The sequence below is a fragment of the Rhinolophus sinicus genome, linkage group LG04 (genome assembly GCF_036562045.2).
Source record: "Rhinolophus sinicus isolate RSC01 linkage group LG04, ASM3656204v1, whole genome shotgun sequence".
Lineage (NCBI taxonomy): Eukaryota > Metazoa > Chordata > Mammalia > Chiroptera > Rhinolophidae > Rhinolophus > Rhinolophus sinicus.
The window spans coordinates 5,501,994-5,528,090 of NC_133754.1; the positions used below are offsets into that span (position 1 = coordinate 5,501,994).

General features: G+C 44.9%; 1 protein-coding gene, 1 long non-coding RNA gene and 1 pseudogene across 6 annotated transcripts in view; 2 read left to right on the forward strand and 1 right to left on the reverse strand.

Moving 5' to 3' along the window:
* Window positions 1-26,097, reverse strand: part of SLC25A30 (solute carrier family 25 member 30) — a 70,770-nt gene that overhangs the window by 42,274 nt on the left and 2,399 nt on the right. For 3 of the 5 annotated variants that reach the window (XM_019756971.2, XM_074329303.1, XM_074329301.1), the window contains exons 1-3: window positions 20,791-21,471; window positions 18,016-18,286; window positions 14,449-14,557 (exon numbers count right to left, since the gene is read on the reverse strand). The gene's annotated coding sequence lies outside the window, so the exon portion shown is untranslated. Of the gene's footprint in view, window positions 1-14,448; window positions 14,558-18,015; window positions 18,287-20,790; window positions 21,472-26,097 lie in introns of those variants that run through there. The other 2 variants (XM_074329305.1, XM_074329304.1) reach the window with 1 other exon arrangement.
* On the forward strand, window positions 5,266-5,666 carry LOC141570997 (small ribosomal subunit protein eS27-like; annotated as a pseudogene).
* On the forward strand, window positions 11,878-17,114 carry LOC141570998 (uncharacterized). Its single transcript, XR_012495431.1, has 3 exons — window positions 11,878-12,693; window positions 13,565-13,653; window positions 16,944-17,114. It is a non-coding gene; the product is annotated as an uncharacterized LOC141570998 (long non-coding RNA).

The following is a 26,097-nucleotide window of genomic DNA, read 5'->3' on the forward strand; positions in this document are numbered from 1 at the left end:
TTTTATTACTTGCTCTCACCTACTAACAACACTTTACCGTAAAATGAGCCATAACAGCTGCCTCTCCAGCAAGGACAGGAGGAAGGTAAATTGTCTAACGGTGGTGTTTCCACAGCCTGCCATGGGAGGGGTGTAATGACAGTCTCCTGTATAGGACAACTGGATTTCCCATTACTAATTTTGTCAGACTGCAGTCTGCAAATGTAACTTCTTTTAAAGATTCAAAGTCACTTAATTCTCTGGTTCAGGAAACTAGAATTGAATTTCCAGCCGCTAGTGTGTATCTGGAATCTTGAGTCTTGTTTCCTTTTGTGTTTAGTAGAGGATGAAACAGAACAGAAGAAAATATGCCCAGAAAAAACAACAACAAAAACAAAAAACTGGTAAAACCTGTGGAGAGTGGTTTTTTTTTACCTATCAGGTAAAAATGGAAACACCCACATTTGACCATAAATTCTATGTGCAGCTATGGAAATAAATACCATGTCCTCATTTTGTTCATAGATGAGTATATTCGTACACTTAATCACTGATCGGGGAAAAAATGCCTTTGCCTTGACAGATTCACGTTCTGAGGGAAGAGAAAAAATAAACAACCCGACAACTACCTCGGAGTCTGAACAGGCTTTCGGAATGCTTCCTGGGAGAGCACACTGAGCTGACCCAGTCTTACAGCACGAGTGAGGTCCTGCAGTGGAAGAGCTCAATGAAGAAGACAGTGCTAGTGGGACTGGGAGTAGAAGCAAGAGAGATGAAGGAGGTGAGAATGCACAGAACGTGACCGGCGCCATGGAGAGGGAAGAGAAGTAGTTCAGGCAAACACCTGGGGTCCTGGCTTGTGTCCTGAAGTGTCTGGTGGTGCCACTCACAGAGCAGAGACTAGAGGCACGGCGGCAGGCTAGAAGGAAAGGTTTGAGATACGCTGGTCTAAGGTGTCTAAGGGGCTTTACGTGCAAGTGTCTAGGATTCAACTATATAGGTCTAGCGCTCAGCAACGAGGTGGGAGCTGGAAGCGAATGTGGAATCACTGAAGTTACACAAGCAGTAGCCCAATCCCTTGCTCTGGCTGAGGGCTCCCTGGGCAGTGAGATGACGGCAGTGAGGAAGGCCCCACCTCAGGAGATGCCAACATGGAGATGTGAGCCAGAGAGCCTGTGGGCAAGGGGGCAGTGCCCCAAGAAGGGACTGGCCAACAAATCACTAAAAGGACAAATGAGGTCAACTTTGGGGTGGGGGCATCTCACCTCTCATTCTGAGGAAGAAGTGAAGGACAAAAAGAGGATAAAGGGACGCTTTGGAGAGGAAGAAGGGGGCAAATTATAGTATCGGAGACACACTGAGGCTGAGATTACCGATGGCAGTTCGTGCCACACACTAGCTCAGGAGTGGAAGAGCACCATGTGCCCACAAAAGATGAGGAAGAGTGGCAGAGGTCCCGGGCCAGCTGTCACTGACAAGCTGGGCCATCTTGCGTGATTGACCATGTTTCAGCTAAGAGGTGAGCCTGGGTGACCCGTAAGTTGCCTTCTTCCTCGAAGATGGACTCCCTTAACACAGACAGCGTCCCAGCCCTATTCTCTACCTACCCTTCTCAGAAGGTCCTACTGAGACCCAGGGAAGCTTATTATACCAGGTACGGTGGTGGCTGGGATGAGGGGAATCGCAGTGGTCTTGTACCCTGCAGAACCCTGTAGGGAGCTGCTGGTTTCCTGGTTAGAAGCCACAGCTCAGCAAGGCCACGAAGGCCCCAGCTGGAACCCCAGGGTGTGGGAGAGTGACACACTGCTAGCTCAGGGCCCGTGCCTACAGGTCTGCGAAGCTGAGGAGGGGCTGAGTGCAAGCAGAGACGCATCGGTTCCCACATTCCTCTCAGCTTTTCCCAACTGTGCCGCAAGCTTGTCCCAGACCTTTAGCCTGCAGGTCGTGCCAGGTTCCAACGCAACAGAGGCCTTTTCTGACCAAGAAGTGAAAGCAACTGACCTATTTTGGAGAGCTCTGAGCTGTTCTATCAAAAATTAAGACTTTTAACCATTTCCTTTCATTTCAGCTACTGAAGGGATCCAGGTCCAGCGATCACTTTGGGAGAACTAATTCAATGATTTCCTCAGGTCCCATGCATCCATCTGGGATTTCAGTGCCTCTGTCCACACGGCATTTCCCTCTTTCTGGCTCTGAGTTAGAACTGAAGGCCCAGTCCTCTGTGCAGCCTCCCCAGTGGCTTGTTCACCATCACACCCAGTGGCCAGGACTAAGTACGCTGGACAGGAATGGCGTGTAGACTCCATCACGGTCTTGCTGACACTATTACTTCAGAAATTAATGGATCAACCATCAACCTATCTTGGGATTTCTCTTGTATGACTTAATTTCTCATAAGTTTATAGCTTATCTCTCAACTCTAGTGTTGACGCCACGTCTTGCTGCTTCTCTTTAGCATCAGTGAGCATAGAATTTTGTACGTAATAGCGGCTCAGTCACACTTGTCGTTTGACCGAGAATATGGAATTTCGCCAAAGGGCTTCCTTCCCCCGGGCTCCCTCTAGATTAATCCTTACTCTGCCCCTGTTTAACCTCTGACTTTAAACACTGCCCTCTAGGAAAATTTCTCATCTCCAGAAAAACCCAAAACAGTCGAGAGAAAACAGCAGATTCAGGGAGGGCAGTTAAATGGAATTAAGGTTCTTGGGAAAACATGCTGAATGACTGCAGATACCACACTGAAAATAATTCTTCCTAAAAGTTCTGAGGACAAATAATTACAGTTGGCACCTGAACCATACGGGTTTGAACTGCACGGGTCCACATACACACAAATTTTTTCCAAGAAATATACAGTCGGTCCTCCGTACGCTCAAATTTTGCATCATAGATTCAACCAATAGTTTTTAGCAGTTAGGACTCCTGAGACTCGGAGGGCTGACTTAAGTTATACTGAAGTACTCTGTACCATAAACTGAATCATGAGGAGCTATTAATTGAGAGGTGAGCTTGACATGGGAAGTTAGAGCTGACAAAGGCTTTAGAGCTTTGTTAGAGCTGACAAAGGCAGTAAAATGCAAAGGCTAGAGTGGAATTCATCTAAAGAGGCTATTCTTTTAAAGATTTCTGGGGAATTACCAGAAAACCAAGTTAAGAGCATACCGTTTTAAAGACTTGAGACCAGAAATATAAGCCCTACACTGAGCAAAATGTGACCCGGCGGAGGAGGGTTTTATAGGACAGCTTTGACTGACAGCTTTACCACTCTGTCGTATGTGTGGCCTTCGTTAGATGCTTCACAATTAACCTTGGTAAGCATCATAGTCAGTTTATGCTGCTGTAACAAAATACCACAGCCTGGGTGGCTTATAAATAACAGAGATTTATTGCTCACAGGTCTGGAGGTTGGAAGCCCGAGTTCAGGGGGCCAGCATGATGGGGTTCTGGTGAGAGCCATCTTCCAGGACGCAGACTGCCATCTTCTCACACGGCAGAAAGAGGGCAGGATAGCTGTGTAGGGTCCCTAGTATAAGGGCACTAATCCCATTCACAAGGCCTCCATCCACGTGAACTAAACTTTCTAAGGGCCCCCACTTCTAATGCCATCACATTGGGGGTTAGGATTTCAAGATATGGATTTGGGAAAGGGGTGAAATTCATTCCACTAAAGTCAGGATCGAATTTTTCTGACTTCTAAACTAAATAGGTCTGATCGTCCAGACTTCTGTTAATGAATAAAGTATGGCAATTCATATTATTATTAATTTATAAAATACATGTTCAGCTTAAAATTTATTTTCGCAATTGACTCTTGGGCTTGCAGATAACACACACGGCACTTAGATAAAGTAATATCTAAGTGCTGTGTGTGTTACATACTTTATTTTGTTTAATCCTTGTAACAATCCCTGGGAAGTAGGATTTATTACCCCCATTTTCTAGGCAGGGAAGTCGATGCGCAGGAGATGAATTTATCACGTTCTCTGATAATCACTGAACGTCCTACATAGCTTTGCTTGGGGGAGAGAATGCTCTGAGCAATGAATACAAGCTTCCCATCTAATCCGCCTTTTCCACTGAACACACATGTAGTGGCATTCTGACTTTTACATACCAGACTCCTTCGAGTTTGTTTACAAGCCTTACAAACAGGAAGTGGTGATCCCTGCCCCAAACACTACCACCTTTCCTTCAGAAGCCTGTTAGAACTACTCAGAAAGACATCGACCCTGAGCTGCGCTCAAGAGTGGTCTCTGAGGGATGGTGGATGGCGTCACTTACTTTCTCCCCACTGGATGATACAGGACAATGAACTTCTGAAAATCAACCAGGTATTAAACTGAACAAGAAACGGCATCTGGTTGTTCCAGAGCAGCGAGGAGCTCTGCCACGCCTCTGAATGCCCTTCTCTGCACTTCCTTTCCCTGCCTCCTGACCATGGTACCCCATTCCTCGGCCCACACCTGCCCCTCAGTCCTGCTCCTTTATGCTGTCCGAGTCAGACCTCCATCGCCTCCTTCACCTCTATCACCACGTCCCAGTGCTTCTCCCGTGTTATTTCCTGCACACATCACTGCGGCCCCTCCCACATGTGCGTGGAACAGGCGCCCGCGGGCCCCGCCTCCGGGCCTGCAGATGACCAGGCTATTCTCCGTCCTACTCACGAGGGCTTTCACAACGGAAAGCCTGCCCATCTCCCTCCCCTGCGTGGTTCCCTGCTGCCTTCAGAACCAAATCCAAATGCCGGGGCATGGACCCGGGGCCCTTGGTGATCGGCTCTTGGCTTTGGCCACTGTCCCTCCACGCCACGCGCACTGAGCACAGAGCTTCACTCTGGGGAAGGTCCAGCCAGCGATTGTGCCGGATGCTTTCTGCCCCCTCCTACTTTGGTTCTTCTAAAGCCCGGTGGTGGGTTTTTTAGGAAAACTGCCCCAGTCATTGCCTTCTGGATATCCAGGTCCCTTGCAAGATGCCTCTGAGCTCCCCGCGTTAAGAGACCGAGTCTATTTCCACACCCACTAAATCTGGACTGGCCTGAGACCTGCTCTGACTGTGAAAATGTGCTGGGAGTGCGTTTTGTGGGTTCTGAGCCTGGGCCTTGGACCTTGGGCCTTACTGCCTTGGACCCTTACCCAACCACTGCATCAACTTGACCTTCATTTATGGATGTAAATGAAACAACATGCCTGAGGCTTGAGATACGATTTCCTAGGTAGCCTCTGAAGTGCGGGATGGAACAAACCGTAAGTTCCCACTTGCCAGCAGTCATGATCTCCTTATGGGAACATGTTTCTTGAAAAGCATCTCCTTCAACCCTCTCCAGAAAAGGAGAAGAAACACAAGAAGAAGCACCTGGGGCAGAGTCCCAATTCCTACTTCACGGGTGTGAAAAGCCCAGGAGGCTGTAACATCACCGCCGTCCTTAGCCTTGCCCCAATGGGAGTTTTGTGTGCTGGCTGCTCCACTGTCCTCTGTCCGCCTACAGGAGGAAAGGCCAGGCTTGCAGAGGATGCTCCTGCAGAAGGAAACAGCCTGAAAAGCACCTTGAATCGGAATGAGTGGGAAACCATTCCAATAAACACATTTGGGGATTAAAAACAAACAAAAAACCAGAAGCTCCTGGATATTACGCCCCCCATGGATGAAACTTGACCTATTGGGAGTGAAAACTGGAGGGAGCCAGACGGATCCATTTCGCCTCCTTCCCTCCATGAACTGCTCTGAGGTCCAGTCCCTCCTTGCAACCCCCCATGTGAGTGGATGGGGTGCAGAGCAATTGCTGTGTCACTTCAGTCCTTTCCAGAGCACAGGTCAGGGCAGCAACGTACCTCAGAGCAAATCTACGTATCTTTCCTTGCTTTTCTCTCACCCTACCTGCTCCAGGCTTGCACCGTAAAGAAAGGACTAATGCCCTAACTTTTGCTGCGGGTCCAGCTTTCTAGAAGACAAGGCTTAGGTCACAGCCAGGGTGCACATGTCACAGCTAAGAAGCTCATTTCTGATTCAGATGCTACCCAGTCCTCTCAGGAGCCAAGATTCCCAGAAAGCACCGGGATTAGTTTCCTACTGCCGCTCTAACAAGTCGTCACAAACACAGTGCCTTAAAACAATGCAAATTTCTTCTCTGACTGCTATGGGGGTCAAAAGTCTGCAATCAGTTTCACTGAGCCAAAATCAAGCTGTTAGCCATGGTAGAACCTTCTGGAAGCTCTGAGAGAGGAGAACGTGTTGATTGCCTTTTTCAGCTTTGGGGATGATGGCCTTTGTCCCTTAGCTTCTGGCACTTTCCTCCATCTTCAAAGCACATCATTGCAATCTCCGCTTCCATCGTTTAATTGCCTTCGAATCTCCCTCTGTCTCCCTCTTACCCCTGTGATTACATTCAGGGCCCGTCCAGATAATCCAGGATCACTGTCCATCTCAAGGTCCTTAATCACCTCTGCTGAGTCTCTCTGTCATGTAAGTTCACATCACAAGTCCCAGCAGTTAGGCCCCTCCCTGGGATCTGTGAGGGGCCGTCCCTGAGCCCCACAGCACACACAGTCCTCGTATATCCACGGCAAGTGTGCCAAACCTGTTGCCTCCCAAAGGGTTCTCAGCAGTGAGTTTCCACCAGTGTCAGGCCCTTATTTCATTTTCAAATGAAAGCCCAGGTTAATAACATAATTCATTGTTAACTGGGACAGATATTCCATCCCATCCTCTCATTGTTTAATCAATCAAACCTTTGGGAGTTTAATTGTCTTTGGTCATCACAACATGAAATAGACACTTGGCAATTACCTACATAATTTGACCAATTTGGATGTCAGATGCCCTGATTTTATGTGGATAGGCTGTTTATTTTGCCGAATTCCTATTTCCTTTTGTACTAGGTAGGCCAACTGGTTCGGAAGCAATAGCTTTCCATGGCTTTTAATTAGAAATTAGAGCTTAATACACACAACTGGTATCGTACTTAATCTCCTTTATGACCTGCTTTGATGACTCACAGGAAATTCATTAGGCACCAAGAAAAGAAACTGAATGCGAATAAGTAGATTACCCAATTATCTAGGTCTCATTTCCTCCATGCTTTATTCTCATAAAGTCTTATTTATAAACCAATATAAATATGTAGAATGGGAAAACAAAATGCGATGACAGCCTGGCTTCAAGGCACTCATTTGGTTGTGTTTTTAAAACATGCAGTCTTTCAGGTAGGTGATGTGTTTGTCCATTCTGCGAACACATGCGGATTGTATTGGTACACCAGGGAGTCTCCCACGCGTGGTCCATGTAGCAATGAGCAAATCAAAGTCCTTACTTCTTGGACCTTCCGCTACGCTTAGGAGAGACAGATAATAAACAAACATAGAAGTAAATAATGTCTGGTGAGACATGTTATTTAAAATAAAATAAAGCAGGGTAAAGAGAAAGAGCAGGATGGCAGGGTGGGGTGTGGGGTGCCATGTCAGACGGTGGCCAGGGAAAGGCATGTCTGAGAGGAAACTGCAGGAAATGAGAACACGCACTTGCACGCATAGGAGATAAGAGCAGAGGGAACAACACATCTAAGAACTGGAGACATAAGCAGCAGGAAACGCAATGGTGCTGAGGCAGGTGTGCTTGGGTTGTTGGAGGAACAGCAAGGGGGCCAGTGTGGCTGGAAACGGAGTCATGGGGGATGCTGTAGACTGAATGTTTGTGTCCCCCAAATTCATTTGTTGAAACCTAACCCCAATATGATGGCATTAGGAGGTGGGGCCTTTGGGAAATGGTATTTTCCTGCATGGTCATGAAGGTGGCACCCTCATGAATGCGATTAGTGCTCTTAGAAAAGGGACCCAGAGAGCGCCCTTCCCCCCTTCTGCCCTGTGAGGGCACGGTGAGAGGACGGCCATCTGTGAACCAGGACATGGGCTCTCACCAGACACTGAATCTGCCGGCGCCTCATCTTGGACCTCGTAGCCTCCAGAACCGTGAGGAATAAATTTCTGTTGTTTATAAGCCCCCCCCCCCCCCCCCCCCGGTCTATAGGATTTTCTATAGCAGCCCGAACGGACCATGTGAGGAAACAAGGCCGGGGGAAGATTCTACAGGCATCTTTATTTCCCAGCCTAATAGCATCCTATGCCCTCTGTTTTAAAAGGATTCTAGTTGGCTGAGATTTCCTGCATCACACTCCACAGGCTCCACAGCAGGACACGTGTAGGGACGATGGTTGGTAACTGGTCACTGTGGTTCCGGTTAGCTCTGGACCCACCTCCATGAGCACGATCTCACTGCTTGGTTTGCTCTGTGCAGTGAGTTATATGCATCTGTGTCGCCTCTGCTCAGCTGACCAGGACTGTGGGCTCCATCCGGCAGCGTCACGTCTGCCCAGGTGCACCTCCTCCACACACAATACCAGGCCAGCCTGCAACACGTCTCCATAAAATCGGCCAACGAAAAGGCGAAGCGGGCTGCTCAGCTTCTCCCAGCTGTGTGTCTTCAAGAACCAAAGGCAGTGCAGAAACGGGGCATCTGCAGTGTCCGTGGGTCCCGGGGCCGAGGGCACCACAGGGCACACCTCTCCCATCAGGCCCTTCACTGGTGGGGACACACGGTTGCAAAAGGAATCTCTTCAGAGGTTCTTCCAGCAGCCTCTACCCAGCAGGTTCCGAGGCCTGGTTCTCTGTGGGTCCACCAGGGAAGTCCACTGTGAGGGTTCCTTTTGCGTGTCGATTGGACTGAGCTAACAGACGCTCAGAGAGCTGCCAGAACAATATTGCCGTAAAACTGGGATGTTAAGTGTTTACTCTTCTTCACAGCACCTCGAGGTCTTTTGCGGTTAGGAGCAATAGAAATCTAAGAGCACATATAAAAGCTATTATTTCAAGTAACTGAAGAAAAACCAAATGTTGTCATGCCACTGCTATCACTGAGATGGGTCACAGCCTTCTCCTGCCCTCTTTAAAATTCTTTAAAACAGCCCAAACAGGTAACGTTTGCTTTTCAGTCAATAATGAAGCTTTTTTTGTTGTTGTTGTTCTCCTTTTTGGATGAATAAAGCAATCATATCCCACCTCTTCTCCAACTTCGACCCCAGGCTTGGGCATAAGTTCCCAGGAAGGGGGTTAGGGTGCTGGGGTCACTATATCACCAACATATCTGCACCACACTCAAAATCACCTCTCCCAGCTGACAGCCGACCAGGGCCTGGTTTGTACTAGTGCACCCCAGGCTCTGCCCTTTGCGTGGCTTCCTGCCCCTCTGACAGATTGAGCTTTGTATTTACCTGAATATTTACCATTCTGGATGCTCTTCTTTCCTTACCAAGAAAGACCCAAGCTTCCGTCGGGATCATCTTCCTGCAGCCTGAAGAACTTCCACTAGCATTTCTTGTAGTACACGTCTTCGTTTTCTTTTTTCTGCAAATGTCTTTATTTCATCTTCATTCTAGAATGTTTCTCTGGATACAGAATTCTGGGTTGACAGGTGTTTTGGGTTTTTGTTTGTTTGTTTGTTTCCTTTCAGCACCTTAAAGATGTTGTTTCACTGTTTTCTGGTCTCCGTTGTTTCTAATGAGAAGTCAGAGAACTTTTGAGTTATCGTTCTCCTGTATATAAAGTGACATTTTGCTTTGACTGTTTTCACAATTTTTCTTTATTTTTGGTTTTTTGCAGTTTGACCATGATGTGCCTAGACATGGTTTACTTTCACTTATTCTGCTATTTCACTGATCTTCTGGTATCTATAAATATTTTCCATCAAATCTGGGGAAATTTCAGCCATCATTATGTCAAATATTTTTTGTCCATTTTCTCTCTTCTTTTGGAATACCTATTACCCATATGTTCGCCACATGTGCTCAGAATCTTCCTGCTTTTGTTCACGCTCAGTGCCTTCATGTAGTATTTCTACCCCCAGAGTATATAGCTGTTGCCTACGGAGGATGAGTCTGCTAAAAGGTCACCTGCTGCTACCAGAAGTGAACCATGTTTGGGATGTTTAGAAGAGGCCATTTGATAACCCACCGTTCACTCGCCCTCACTCCCTCTCACGTTCTCTCCTTCCTAACTTCCCCCGGCCTCCCAGGAAGTTCAGTCAGTGTGAAACAGAACTTCTCCAACTGAAAAGTCCCAGTTCCAGCTGTGGTCACGTAGAAAATGGTTCCTTCTGTTCTTCTCATGGAAATATGGTGTAATAAATTAATAAAAGTCTATAAAATAGCCCAGTCCTGAATCCACTCATTCTAAAGTCAGAAGGATTTAAGATTCCAGAGGAATAAAAATCGAGTCGAAAGCTGTGGGTTAGGCCCAATTCTTCTGAGAGCCAGCTGTGTGACCTTAGACAAGTTACTTATCTTATCTAGCCAGGAACATACAAGGAGACTGTCACACCCCACCTGCCTCAGAGATTGGTTATGAAGATCAAATGAGGTTACGCGTGGGAATATGTTATAGAATGACATTATTCTACTGTGACTCCCTGAAGTTCAAAGACTGAATCTACCGTGTTTCCCCGAAAATAAGACCTAGCCAGACCATCAGTTCTAATGCGCCTTTTGGAGCAAAGATTAATATAATACCCAGTATTATATTATTATATCATATTATATTACATTATATTATATTATACTACACCCGGTCTTATTTTACTATAGAATAAGTAAAATAAGACCCAGTCTTACAGTAAAATAAGACTGGGTCTTATATTAATTTTTGCTCCAAAAGACGCATTAGAGCTGCTGGTCCAGCTGGGTCTTATTTTCGGGGAAACATGGTATGCCCTGGGTCCTGGCATGTAGTTGGGGCTTCTGTAAATGTACAACCAAATGAACTAAATCTAACCCATTCTTTCCCGCAGTGTTTAGGGAGCCCTGTGAGAGAAATGACCACTCACCCACATCCCAAAGGGAGGAGGGTCTGCTTTCAGCAATCCAAAGCTGAAGTCACTTATTTGTAACATCCGAAGTGAAATCTATCCTAATTGACTAGTGTCATTAGATATGCTTCTTAGGATGCCCCCACCCCAACAGCCCCCTGGGAAACCTTTAAGGGGAAGCATGAACCCCTTATGGGAAGCCAGATGGCCTCATTTAATAAGCAGGGAGGAGAAAGGGACTCAGTGAAAACTATGATAGATGTTTACACGAAGGGAAAGTGGGTTTTAAATTCAATAGGAATAGGGACCTGAGAACTAGGCAGGCTACAGGTGTCCCCTTGGGAGCTTAGCCCTGAGCCAGGAGAGGCTGCTGAGAGAGGAGGTGGGGCCGAGTGACACCTGGGGAGGGGCAGGGTTGGGCTGCAGGGAAGGTAAGCCTCAGGTATAAATAAAGGGAAGGACACAGGAAAACCAGAGGCCTGGTTTGGAAGCCACCATTCAACCTGTCCCGGCGTAATGCCTCGTGTGCGAAATGAGTTCAATAATTCCCACCTCTTAGACTTCTACAACTGTTTTCCAAAAGTCAGCCCCTTTCCCCTCCCCAAAAGTCCTCTCTGCCTCCACATTTTTCCCAAGGGAAAGGAATAGCGGCTGCCTGTGTTCAGTCAGTCCTGGGGCAGGGAGTGGACAGTTAGGCTGGATGAGCCCAGAACTGCCCTCCCCGCTTTCTCCAGCTGTTTCTGGCTTCTGTTCCTTGCACCGATCTTCTGACCTTCCTTCTCTGAACACATTGAACTCACCCGCGGGGCTTCTGATAACTTGCTTCTTTTCCTGCCCAGGCCCTGGTGTGGTGGCCCTTTCTCATTGTCCAGGCCTCTGCTCAGAGGTTACCTCTTTGAAAAGGCCTTTCCGGACACACACACACACACACACACACACACACACACACACCACCAGCCTCGGTTTCCTTGTTCCCAATCGCTTCCTATCACATCACTGCTTTCTATTTTTCTCAAAGCTCCTAACACCGTGTGAAATGGTCCTGTGTACTCATGTGACTGCTACTGTCCATCTGTCTGCTCTCAGCAGAACGCAGGCTGCGTGAGAGCAGGGGCTCCTCGGCTCACTGCAGCATCCCCAGTGCCTAACCCTTTGAAGTTTTGATAAATCTCTGACGAATGAATGCACAGAACAAGGTGGGGATTACATGAAACAATGAGCTTATGCACCGGGAGAGTGTCAGGCCTCTAAACAATGGCGTTTATCAGTTTCTGTTACTATCATTCCTCTTGTGTTGCAAATCTGATCTGTTGGATAAGGCAGTAATAATGACCTCACAATGGAAAGCAGGAAGCATTGATGTTTTCAAAAGTCACCTTTCTGTTCTCTGGAGGACAAGGGCAAGACTGAAGAGATTCACCACAAAACTTCCAGAGGCAGCACTGAGAGCTGGTGCGAGCACAAGCTGATGGCTTTGTGCTAACCAGCTGTGTGACCTTGGGTAGGTCTCTCAACCTCTCTGAATCTGTTTCACCATCTGAGAAATACAGGGAATTCACTAGATGCCGCCTAAGATCCCTTCTAACTAAAAACGTCTTTCATCTCATATTGTTCTCGAGTACCTCCTGGAAGCAAAGCGAATAAACTAAAGAAGCACAGGCAGTCCGGAGGTTCCAGAACTAAATACTGCTGTCGGTTCCCAAATGATTGCACTGCACAGGCTCCTCCTCCCTGGGGATGGGGCGCCCCAGAGGCGGTCTCAGAAAGCCGCCTCTGCCTTTGATTCAGAGCAGAGACTACCTTGCTTTGAACGCAGTATTAGCAGTTCTACTCCTGGCTCTCTTTTCATCCTTAAAACATTGGCAGGTAGGCATTATAGCTCCATCTTCATCATCTCCAGTTTACAAGGTGGGGAGGAGGGGGAAGAGGGGGGTGGAGGAGGGGGGCGCGGTGCCAAGAAAGGTCCCAGCTGAAAGGCAACTGGGCTGGGAGTGGAAACCAGGTTTGTCTCCTCCCCACCCCCTCTGCTCCCCCAGGTGGGTGGGAATTCCCACCTAGGGGTCCCAAACCTCATTACCAGAATCAGTGGGAACATCTTCAAGAGGGTCCAGGGCCCGCCCCGGTCCTCCTGAATCAGAATCTTTAGGGGTGCCGCCCAGATGCCTGTATTTTTCGGAAGCCCTCCCGGTCCCTGTGGTACTCGGCCAGACTCGCAAACCACTACAGTATAAGGGGCTAAGAAGCCACGTAGCAACTGGAAAAGAGTCCCGGGAATGTTGCCAACACCTTACCGTCGTCATTTTGAACTACACCCTCCTCTCCCTGTGTCGCTCCCCACGGGCTGCGCCTGTGCCCGGCAGGCGTGTCCCCGCAGCGCCCTCTGCTGGACACGCAGTAAAACCTTAACTGCAACCAACCCCCTCGGCGGGGGAGGCATAGCGGCGCCCAGCCGCGCTTCCCAACCCTTTATAATGTCAAAAAATGTGACACAACACCTCACGTTGATGTGGAGGTGACTACTACTGAGAGAATGCATAGTGATATTCTGTTAATGAACAAATGAATCAAAAATTTGCTTTTAACTAGAACAGTACTAGCCACACGCTCAGGAGAAATACACTTACTTGGTTTACTTAGTAGTTTGGGGCACGACTGGGTAAAGAGTTGCTTCCCTAGGAGTTGCCCAGACTTTATTTATTCGTCTACTCTTTCTTTCTTTCCCAACACGTATTTATAGACTGCCTAGCAAATACGAAGCACTCTTCCAGCGCGGAACACGACAAAAAGTCTCCCCTGATGGAGTTTACAGTCTAGTGATGGAGACAGGTAAGAAACGCATGAGCAAACAGGAAGTGTTGACTTACACAGGGTAGGGAATGCTATGAAGGAAAGGCACTAGCTTTTGAGAGCCCTATGTTAGGAAGGACAGTCAAGGGAGAACTCTCCCTGGAGCTGACTTGCAGCCCAAATCTGACATTTCGGATGGTATGAGCCATGCAAAGCAGGGAGGGGCCTCCAGGGGGCTTGGGGGGGTCTCCTTTGACTCACAGAAAGCCAGAGTGGCTGGGGCGTCCCGATAAGGGGGCTGCGCACTGAGCAGAGGCTAAAGGTTAACAACAGGCCCCGACTGTGTGACAGGCTCTGTTCCACCTGCCATCCACACATAGTCCCATTCGCTCTCCTCCAGTCTGAAGAAGTAAATAATAGTCTCAGCTTTTGAATGTTATAGATGAGACAATGGAGCCACAGAGAGATTACGTACTTTGCCCAAAGTTCTGTAGATAGTAAAATATCTAGTAAAACTAGGATTTAAACCCAGGCAGTCCAGCTCGGCTCGCAGCCTCAATACTTACCTATTACAGTAGTGCCCCCTTATCTGGGGGGCACACGTTCCAAGACCCCCAGTGGATGCCTGAAACTGTGGGTAGTACTGAGCCTTGTATGTACTATGTTTTTCCCTTTGCATACATACCTATGATCAAGTTTAACTGATAAATCAGGCACAGTAAGAGGTTAACAACAATGACTAATAATAAAATAGAACAAGTGTAACAATGTGCCGTAACAAAAGTCACATGAATGTGTTCTCTCTCTCAAAGTGTTGTATTGTACTGTACTCACCCTTCTTTGTCTTGTGATGGTGTGAGATAACACAATACACACATGATGAGCTGAAGTGAGGTAGAATTTTTCCACTTAATATTTTTGGACCTTGGTTGACCGTGGGTACCTGAAAGCACAGAAAGCAAAATCGGGGATAAGAGGGGAACAACTGCACTGCCTTCTAGGCATTGATAAGGAGCTCAAGTTTTATTCAAACAGCAACGAGATCTTCATAAGCTTTGAAGCAGGGGTTCTGAGTGATCTCTCTTATATTTTAACAGGACTGTACTAACTGGGTAATAGATTATAGGGAGGCGAAAGCAGGAGGAGGACAGATGGAAGGGAAGTACAGTTGTCCAGGCAAGGGATGGAGGTGGCTTAGACAAGGGGGTAGCAGTGGAGAGGAGGAAAAAATGGAAGGATTTAATACAGAAGTGACAGGACTGGTCACAGGACAGATTAGATTCGGGATGAGGGAGACGAAGCTGTGAAAGATGGCGCCCAAACTCAGAAAACTGGATTATGGACCAATGACCGAGATGGAGGTGGGAGTAAATTTAGAAGAGGGAGTCGAGTTTAATTTTGCACACATTAACTTTGAGATGCTAATGATACATTTAAGTGAAAAATCAAATAGGCTACTGGAAAACTCACAGATGTCTCAAACTCAGTGTGTGTAAAAGTGAACTCTTCATTCACCTCATTCTAAAATTCAGAGGCGAGGTCTAAGCTATAAACGCAAATATGTTTAGAAATGTATATTGCTACCTGAGAGAAGAGTCCAAGGACCAAATCCTTAGAAACTCCTACATTTGGAAACTGGATCTGGGAAGAGAAGGGGAGGAGGAAGAGAAGGAGAAAGAGAGAGCAGAGAGCGAGAGAGAGAGAGAGAGAGAGAGAGAGAGATCATGCAGGAGAGCCTGAAGAGAGCCAATAAGGACGGAAGAAACGACAAGACAGAAGCAGGCTAGGGCTGTGCTCATATTAGCCTCTGAAAAATGAAGACACCTCCTTCCTGTTTTCTTACACGTGGGGAGGAACTGGCCCAGACTCACATTCAGTGTCAAAATCTAGGCTAGCGAGCAGGGAGCCCAGACACTTATCTAAGTCCACTCATCACTACAGTAAAGTAGTGGGTGCGCCCCGAATAGAAAACATCTCCACGCTTTCCCTGTAACGCCTGTCTCCTGTGGGGCTCACAGGGTGACATGGAGGAGTGGACAGGGTGTCACAAACCTTTGGGAGACGGATTCCACTCTGAAGGCAGGTGGGGCGAACCATTATTAGTCCTGTTCTTGTTGTCATTTCCTGTGGTGGTGTCCTTTTTTTTTTATCTTTCCCTGCCATTGCCTCAGATTTCAACCACTTCTCTTTCCACTTTATTATTTTCCCCCAGGAAGCATTATGATTTTAGCAATCATTTTATCCCCACACTCCCATAATAACAGTAATTTCATTGTTAGTTAATATGCTGGTTACAATGTTCTCTTTCACATAGCTTTTCGGTGCTTGAGCATGGCTGCCATGAACATTTATGAGGTTTTATCTCCATGGTAGGGAGAAAGATGAATCTTCACTGAAACGTCCAACATGCACAAAGGGAGGTGAACGTCTAGGCAGAGTAGTCTCCAGCTTCTAGCCTGACAGCCCAGAAATCGAAGCATCATTGGGGAAGGTCTACCATTGGAAAACAATTATCATTTGCTTCATTATGAAAGTATATTTTACTGTAGGATTGAGCTTCTCAAACTGAATGAGCACCCCAATCCCCTGGGGATCTTGTTATTATAAATGCAGCTTCTGGTCTGGGAGGTCAGGGGTGGGGACGGAGATGCCATATATATATATATTTCTTTTTTAATTGGGGAAGGGGAACAGGACTTTATCGGGTAACAGTGTGTACTTCAGCATTTTTTCCAAGTCAATTTGTTATCCTTTCCATCGTAGTTGTGGAGGGCACAGCTCAGCTCCAGGTCCAGTTGCCATTGTTGGTTGCAGGGGGTACAGCCCACCATCCCTTGCAGGAGTTGAACCAGCAAACTTGTGGCTGAGAGCCCACTGGCCCATGTGGGAATCGAACCGCAGCCTTTGGTGTTAGGAGCACGGAGTTCCAACCACCTGGGCCACGGGGTCAGCCCCAAGGAGATGTTATATTTTTAACAAGCTCCCAGGTAACACTGAGATTACTGGTGAATGGACCATATTTTGAGTGCCAAGGATTTAGCAAACAAACACAGAATAACTAGGATGGCACAAATCAACTGTGAATTTGTCTCCTAACACGGCACATGCTGCTTCCCACTCATACTTCCATTGTAAAATAGCTCACGACTCCAGGGTCCCTTCCCTTCTTTCCCCTCCCCCCAACAGCACCCAGAGATCTAGAAAGGGAAGGTGAGGTCCCTGGGGTGGCACGAGGCTGTTTGGAACGGTGGGTGTGGGGTGGGAGAGGTGGGCCGGAGGGAGTCTAGTCTTGCCTGCCTGGGCAACTGATGCTTTGCCTCCTTCCTCAGCAGGTGAGTCAGATGCAAAGACACTCAGGTTCAAGAGGGAAAGAGCCAGAGCAAGTGAAAAGCTGTCTAAACAGTTGAGATGGACCCCACCCAGGAATTCATTTCACCTTCCCCTCCAAGGCCCACGTGGGAGAACTGCATTTGAAGGGATGCCGTCCCCTAAAACTGGCCTATCTAAAACTGGCCTATCTACCTGGGAGGATAAAGGGAATGCCTCATCTTGATTCAGGACGAGAGACCATAATCCTTTGTACCTGAACTTTCTACCCCAGGGCCTGTCTACCCGCCCCCACATCTCTTATCTCCTCACCACCACCCCCTTCCAACAAAAACAAAAAACCATACACTCACTTCAAGTGGAAACATTAAAGAGAAAATATGACCTCCATTTCCAGAGCTCCTGTATCATCCCAAACAGAAACTCTGTTGTCTACCATTTCTTGTGTAAAATGTCGTAACTGGAACACTTTTTATAAAAAGACACCTTCCTGCTCTGTTATTTGGAAAGGCAGGATAAACGCTCGACGGCGGTGGGGCAAAGGAGCAGCTCTGGGGAGGCTCCAACCTGTTTCATTTCTTAGCCTGGGAAGTGACGCCAAGGGTGTTCGCAGGGTGGTGAGACGTGGGGGGTGAGAGGGGGGCAGGGACACGGGAGAGCCAAGCAAGAGAAGAAATTTCCTGCCACCACAAAACAAGCACACATAATATACTCATAGAAATAAACAAAATCGGAAGGGAGAGTGTCTGCCTGTCTGTGGAGGTGGATTCAGACATGGGTCTAAAGACAGACAGATGTGTAAAATAACTTCTCAGAGGCCCTTCTGGAGCAAAAAGGGTACTTCCAGGGTGCTGGTGATGATCTGTCCAGACCCGGGTGCCTGTGGCCCAGGAGCACTCAGTTTGTAAAAAGTTATTGGGCTGTACACTTACGATATGTGCGCTTTTCAGCATGTGCATTCCACTTCCCTAAAACCTTTTCTGAAAAGTAACAGGTCCCTTCTACTCTTCAGATGCTACTTTTGGAAAATACGCAACGCTTATTTAGGTTGTTAGAATGAAAAAGAATGCATACCGACGTGTAGAGCTGGAATAGTCCTTTCCACTCATTAATTATCCAAGAAGTGAAATTAGACCAGACTGGTCAGCCGGCTTGTTCTTGACGGGCAGAAGGAAACTGTAGTGACTTCTCCATGTCCGGTGCCTCGGGTTTGGCCGTGACCTGGCAACTCCCACAGCGTGGTCCAGGGCATAGGACCCAAGAATAGCCGTGGCTGCTGACTGCAGAGTCTGCTTCCAATGAATGGAGTTAAGATGGGAGTTGAATGGATTCACGATGGCACTTTCTGACAAAAAATGGAGAGGAAGAAGAGGGGAGAATGAAAAGAATCTAAATAGAAGGAATCTTCTATTTAGGTAAAATTATGATCTTTGAGCTATAGGCTCCAATATTCCTCCAAAGCATATATCACCCCCCTTTTTTTTAATGTTATGGAAATGAAAACATTTAAATGGAATTTCCTCTTAAACTTTTGATCTTATTAACTGTGCGATTAGGCCTACATTGAAGAAGGCTATAAGAAATGAGCCATATGAAACCCATACTAAATTTACTGTAGGGGTATTTACTGATGAGAGCCGATGGAAGAAATGCCTATATGTCTCATTATTGGACACTAAAAAAATTCCTAGAAAAAATGATTTTTTTTTACACAAAAATGATGGTGAATCTTATAACTACTTATATTCCCACCACCTTGGCCCTCACCCAGGACTTTTTTGTTGTTGTTGCTAGAAGCTTCTGACCCAATCTGGGGCCCACCTCTAAGGACTGTGCAGGACTGGAAGACACCACTTGGTGCCATCCTCACCCCTGGCTTCATCTGACTGTCTTGCTCTCATTTTTGCTGTGCACCAACTGCCTTGATAATTTTTGAAGAGGCTGTGTGCTACATAGAACTCAGTAAGCTGCTACCAATAGTTTTTCAAGCAAGGCAAAGCATAAGGAAAAGAAATCGATATATTCTCCAAATTATGTTATCTCTAATTCCCACGCAGTGCGCTCTTCACTCGAAAGAGTGGAGAGTAGGAGATAAGCTATCTTCCTCCTGCAGCGTGTCAGCAAGCATCCACCCACCCCTTCTCACGGCTAAGAAGTACTTGCTGCCATTTTTAACAAAATAATTTATGGGTAAGTTTTTCAGATCAAAACCACAGTAGTGCGCACACACACATACACACACACACACACTCACTATGCTTATTAAGTGAGCAGAAAACCCATTTCCTCCCAACCACAGAATTTAGAAATAGATGTCCCTTAGCTCTTCTCAGGCATATATGCTTCTTATTTCTTTGGTGCATTGTCCTTACAAATTGTCTATGTACAATATAAATTCCTCCCCCATACTTCATTTGTATTATTATTTAGGTATTTATGAGAACGTTTTAGAAGTTAAATGTGACATTACATGTGAAAACATTATTGCGATGAGTTACAATCCAAGCATGAAATCAGCTGCCAGTTCCCCGGCCATGCTTTTCCTCGCCCGGCTGTCCCCGTTAGCTAGTTACCAGTTTGATGCATACCCTTCTAGACTGTCCTCTGTGCTTTTGCAAATACGTACGTGTCTATAGCAATATACTGATTTTATTATGTGTCTGTGTGTTTAATGAATGGTTTGCTGCACATGTGTTGTTTTATCACTTGCTTTTTCCACTGAACAATATGTCTTAAAGCTCTTTTCCGCTCCGGGGAAGAGCTCTCTTCTGTTAACCTATCCAGACAGCCTCCTCTAGCCACCGCTGCTGGTCTTCCATCTTTGTCAGTCAATGGCACAACCAAAAACCCAACTTGCTGGTCATACAGGAATTCAGTTTAGTTATTCTGTAAACAAACTCAGGCTCAGAGGTTATGTGACTTGCCTGAAGTTATGCAGCTATAAATTGCAGAACCAGAATTTGAACCCAACTCTTCTAACTTTGAAACAAGTGTACTTATCAGTGTGGATGAGAAAGCTGTCTTTACATGTCTATGTCATGTTTAGTTTTCCCTGAAGGCATCATGTGACCCAGGAAAACGCATATGTTGACCTTAGAGCTCATAATGGGTCCCGGACCCAGGTTCTTCCCCCTTCTAGCTGTGTGACCTTGGGAAGTCATTTAACCTTGCTGTGCCTCACTCTCTCACATACAAAATGAAGGAAATAAGTGGTCTGTCTCCCTCACATGGCTGTTATGAAGAGCCAAAAGTAGTAATATACACAAAAGCGCTTTGTAAATTGGAAAGTACTCTAAAGATGATGAATATTTGAAAGTGAAATGATTTTATCCTTCTGTGCAATATATATACATAGTCTATGTACAATATAAATTCTTCCCCCATACTTCATTTGTATTATCACTTAGGTAGCTATAGAAAAACATTTTAGAAATTAAATGGGACATTACATGTGAAAATATTATTATCAATTACAATCCAAGCATTAAATTAGCAAAAAGTTCCCCTGGTCCATGCTAGGATTAATACGTATGTATATATTTTCTGTCTCTGGTTCCTGACATGGAGGTCCTACAACCCTTGTAAACAGGGGTGCTAATAAAACCTTTTGTTCTAATATTTAATCTGACCTGGTATCCGACACACAGCTCAATGCCCTGGTAGGAGAGTCTGGTGACAGAGGCATCACATGGTGGGCTCCTGGATGAGTTCAGGACGGGGTTGGTCACCAGAAAGACCAGCCGTGATCAGAACCTTGGACCTGTCTCTGCTGGGAAGGGGAGAGGGGCTGGAGATTGAGCTAATCATCAGGCCTACATGATGAAGCCTCCAGAAAAATCCTGCAAGTACCTGGTTTGGAGAGCTCCCGGGTTGGCAAACACAGCTCTGTGCTGGGAGGGTGGTGTATCCCGACTCCACAGGGACAGAAGCTCTTGTACTCGGGGAGACCCCACAGACTCCACGCTATGGATCTCCTCTCTTCATCTGGCTGTTCATTTGTGTTCTTAAAAAATCCTTTATAATAAATCAGCAATAGTAAGTAAACTATTTTCCTGGGTTCTGAGAGCTGCTCTAGCAAATGGCTGACGAGGACGGGGTCGTGGGAACCTCCAATTTGTAGCCACGTCAGACAGAAGCTGCAGGTGACCTGGGGACCTACTACTTGGAATTGGCATGTGAGTAAGGGGCAGTCTTGTGGGACTGAGCCCCTCACCAGTGGGATCTGGGTAGTTAAAGTGTCAGAATTGAATTACAGGACATCCAGCTGGTGGTGGAGAATTGGTCGGTAAGGGGAAAAAACCCACACATCAGGTGTCGGAGGTATTGTATGTGAAGGTAAAAGAAAATGGTGTTTTTTTCCCTACGCACCTTCACAGAACTATGAAGAGTAAGGCCACTTGGAAATACGTTTTCTTAGCAACATCTAACCATTTGTTTCACAATGAATTCTCTTTACACTGTTATAGTTTGTGAAAATGGTATCAGCCTCTATCCCTACAGTAAAGGATATACAAATAGTGTAAGACAAAAATGGGCCAATAAAAAATTATGTTCAAGTAGATTTCCATAAGTAGATTTATATTAAATGTATAATATCTAGGAATGTATGTATTTTTATAATTATATTTATATATTTAAATTATATCTACTTATACATCAGATTACACATTTTAAATATATTTTATATTTCTATTATATTTGTATCATATATATTCCTATATACATTTCTATAACTTTACTTCTTGGACTTCTGAACAAAGTTTTACATATACGATATTTCAAATAGAATTAAAACTTAGCTCTAAAAGCCATTATAAATTACTATGCACTAGTGTGCCCTATGAGATCTAAAAAAATTTACTTTTCCATAGTTAACATTCCAGTGACTTCTGCTAAGACAGACTTGAAAAATAACTGTTGCCATAACAACAGCTTGTTTTCTTCTGTTTGTCTCAACTATGTAATAAATTTCAAAGATGAATTCGACCAATTAAATACTGCCTCCAAAATAGCCTGTAATTGATTTTCACTTTTTTATTAATTGCTGCCCATATCCTAACCACAAGTGTTGTGTTCACTCATTCAAAAAAGCTTCACACTGGTGTTAGAATTCAAAGCATCTAGCCACGTTCAAGGATGCATTTATTTGTTTATTCAAACAAAAGGACCCAATTGGGAGCCAGAAGTCCATAAACTTGGACCCCTCCCGTCTGTTCTCCACTAGTTGTCCAAAAATGAGAAAAGTAAGGAGAATGTAATGAATTTTTCATAGAATTAAATGTATTCAATTTAGATGATTAGCCATCATTCAGAGACGATGTCCTTTCATTCACGAAATGGCAATGGTAGACTGTAGTTGTGGTTGTATTTTTAATGGGCATTATTGGCAAACTTATACAGAGTTCCAAATATCTTAGGAAATGTTATTGGTGCATAAAATCCCTAAGTCTGGGAAGTACTGTACTATAATATTTTAATTTAATAATAAAAGTAACACACATTAAAGATTCAGAGTTCCACTGGTTATAAAATTAAAAATAAAAAAAACTTGCAAATTCCTTTCTCCACATTAACCCCAATCACAATTCCCACAGTAATCACTATTAATAATTTATTATGAAACTTCTGAAAAAAATTTATACATATGAAAACACATGTATATTCTTTTCCCAAAAGGGATACTATTTGTACTACTCTATGCTTTGTTCTCATAATGAAATTTAATTATCTTCAGACCTTTTCTTTCAAAATCCGAAATTTTCTCTGCTATCCTAAAATTGTACTGGGTTTGTACTATAAGCTGAATCCCATGACTGTTATGGGGGGCAGTGGGCAGAATGGCAGGATGCACCAGGAAAGGAGGAGTAGCCCGCCGACACATGAGTAATCTGGAAGGGAAATAAAATAAGTATATGATGTACTACAGAATTGTACACCTGAAACCTGTGTAACTTACAGCTGTCACCTTAATAAACGCTCATTAATTAGAAAAAAAGTATGGAACGACTCCAATTTATCCATTCATTCATTCATTCCTATGACGACAAAGCGCTTATACATCCACTGATAATTCTGTGAAGCAACATAGGAAACCTAAGGCTAAAGTCAGCCACTACTCCATGGCCATCACATTTCCTTCTGACTCAATTCTGCGCTTTCTCTCCCCACTTGCCACAGACCATGGAAGTGCTAAGATCGCTGAGTTTGACACTGCTTGTTCATCCAACTCCTTACCTATTTTCCACCCATAGGAAATACAAAGAATGTATTTTGTAGCCATCCTTGGAACCAAAGGCTGTGTGATTAGGCCCTGGTAATAAGATAAAATTAGTGATATGTGCAAATGGTGGGTCACGCCCCTGCAATGTCTGTTGCACCTTTTCACTGGGAGGTAGAGATGGGTGATGAGATTACCTGAGTGCCTGTTGGTGGGGAGGGCGGGTGGACCTCATGGAGATAGAGGATAAAGTAGATTTCAATTTTATCTAACATTTTTTTCATTCATTAAAAAAAACACTTGAAGCAAATATGAAAAATATTAGCAGTTATTTATAGTCTGTGGATACTTGAGTAATTTTTAAATTTTAAGTGTATTTTCCAATTTGAGGGACTTACAATTTCAAAACAAATTATAGCACGTGTCAGTTGGAATATTTATAATACTTTAAATGGCATTTTAGATTAACAGTTAATGACATAGGAAAGTAAATTTAAACATACTTGAGCAGTTTTCTGATAGACCTAAGTAAGATTAAGAACTGGGAAGCTAGGGTTCCTCATTAATTAGCCTAATAATCTTCTACCAGATATTTTTTAAAACCTAGTCTAAAAATGATTAAAAGTAGTTCCAACCAAGAGATCTTTGAATTGGCTTATTCATAGGTCTCTTCTCTTAGAGCAAGCTTGAAATAAAAAGTGCCCCATACTTAAAAGTCATCTGATGGGGAAGTTGCTTTAACATCAGTGGGACCCCCTCCCCGATGTTTTTTAAATATTGATTGAGAGAGAATATTAACATGTCAACATTAGTTATCTGTGCTTTCTTCTATGGTTTACAAATACTCTATAATGTGTATTATTATTTTTATAATCAGAAAAAAAATCTGTTTTTCAAAGTTAGAAATATTCAAATATCTAAAAACATCTTTGAGTTGATCATTTTACACTGACGAAAACCACTAGTGGAAGTTAAATATTGTGTTGCTTGGTTTCCCGTATAAAAAGGGGCTCAGCGAGGCCCGATGTGGCCAGGCGCTCCCCGCCAGGCCTTGGTGTTCCTCTGCTGAGCTAATCCATCTCAGACTAACAGCAGACACAGCCACTTTGTAACAAAAACATCAACCTTGTCCAAAGGTTCTTGTCCAAAGGGCCACAGTGTCAAAAATAAGTATTTGCCAAATCTTGGGGCATATTTTTTAATTCTCCATTGAAATTGAGCAGTGGATGCTGCCAAGAAATGTATTAGAAAATGTGCCTAAATCAATGGGTTTTAAACCTAGATCCACATGAAATGCTTCTTCCACTGGAATCCAGTACATATGCACACACATTAAATCTATAAATCACTAAACAATACTCCCCTTCACTACACTGATTCTACTTTATTTCTATTCTAGTTCATTTTTAATAAAGTTGGCCGTTATTCACCAAATCGTTTCTCAACTCTGTTTGAAAAGCACTGTGATAATAGGTCTTACATATATGCTAAATCGGAGTGATGGCATTAGATTTACTCTAATTAACAGAAATGAAGAGAACTCCATTTCATCCATTCATTCAAAACAATTATCCTGTTCTAGTCGCTGGGGTGCAGCAGTTAATCACACGAAGCCCCCACCTCACGGAGCTTACACTATAGAGCTCGGCTGTCCAGTACGTTACTAGCCATGGGTGTTTCAATGTAAACGAACCAAAATGAAATAGGTGTGCACATCAGTTCCAGTCACACTGGCCACAGTTCAAGTGCTCAACAGCTGCACGTGGCTGGTGGCTACTGCGTCAGACAGAGCAGATACAGAGCATTTCCGTATCACAGCAAGCTCTTGAGGATGGCTCTGCTCTAAAGGAAAGAGTGTTGCCTTGCAACCTGACTAAAGTAATGATTTGTAGGCAGAGTGTGACGTCTAGGGAAAAAGAGCCACGAGAATTCATTAACGTACCTCAAAATGAAGCGGTTCAGACCGCACACCAAGAATATTCCAGCTCGACGGGTTCACTCCTAATCACCATCAGTCACAATCATATTCTGCATCCCAAGCCCCTCACCTAATTCCCTATCAATCACACCACACTTTCTGGCAGTTGGCTGACTACATTCCACACTACGTCCAACCAGCTGGGAATGCCTTATCCTACATCACTGGTATTCTGCTTTGCAAATCAGTCTTACGGGTTTGAACCTGACCCCCAGTGAGCAAAGTGAAGGCCTCTGAGAACTGACCCTTGTACTGTGGGTACAGCAGACTTCTAGCTGCCTACATTCTTCCTTAGTAACAAAATCCTGATTTTTTTCGGGATGGCAATGGGCCAGTGTCACTGCGCTAGAAGACTACTGTTTGCTGCCTTCCCCGCAACTAGATGCATCCTTGTTGTTCAGTGGGGTTTCTACAATAGCTCCTTCGAAGGGAAACACACACAAGTAAAATGCACCCCTTTGGTCCTTCCCCTCTTCTCGCTGCCTGCAAGATGGACATGATGGCTGGAATTCCGGAATCTATTGTAGACCCTATGGATGGTGGAAAAGAAAGAAGATCCTGGGTCTCGGACGCCCATGCAGCCACCATGGCTTCATAGCTTCAGTCTGGACTACATACCCTTGAGTTTCTTTTATAAGGGAGAATAAAGCCTCATGTGGTTAAACCACTGTAGTGAATCTCTGACAAAATAGCAACTCCTCCTGAAGTTCTTTCCTCACATGAGGACTTGTGCCAAGAGGCTAGAAGACATTGTCTTTGAAATCTCTTTAATTGCAAGAGATACCAAGTCACAGTCAGCTGTAAAATTTAGGACAATCTTAGATTTTGTTAGAAATCACTGCTTTGTATGGAATGTTATAAAAAATTCAAATGATGCCTCAGTAGAAGCTAATCAGCTTAGATAAAAGCTAAATCCTTGCAATTTTGTCAGTAGCTTGCAATGAGTGACTAACTTTTCCCT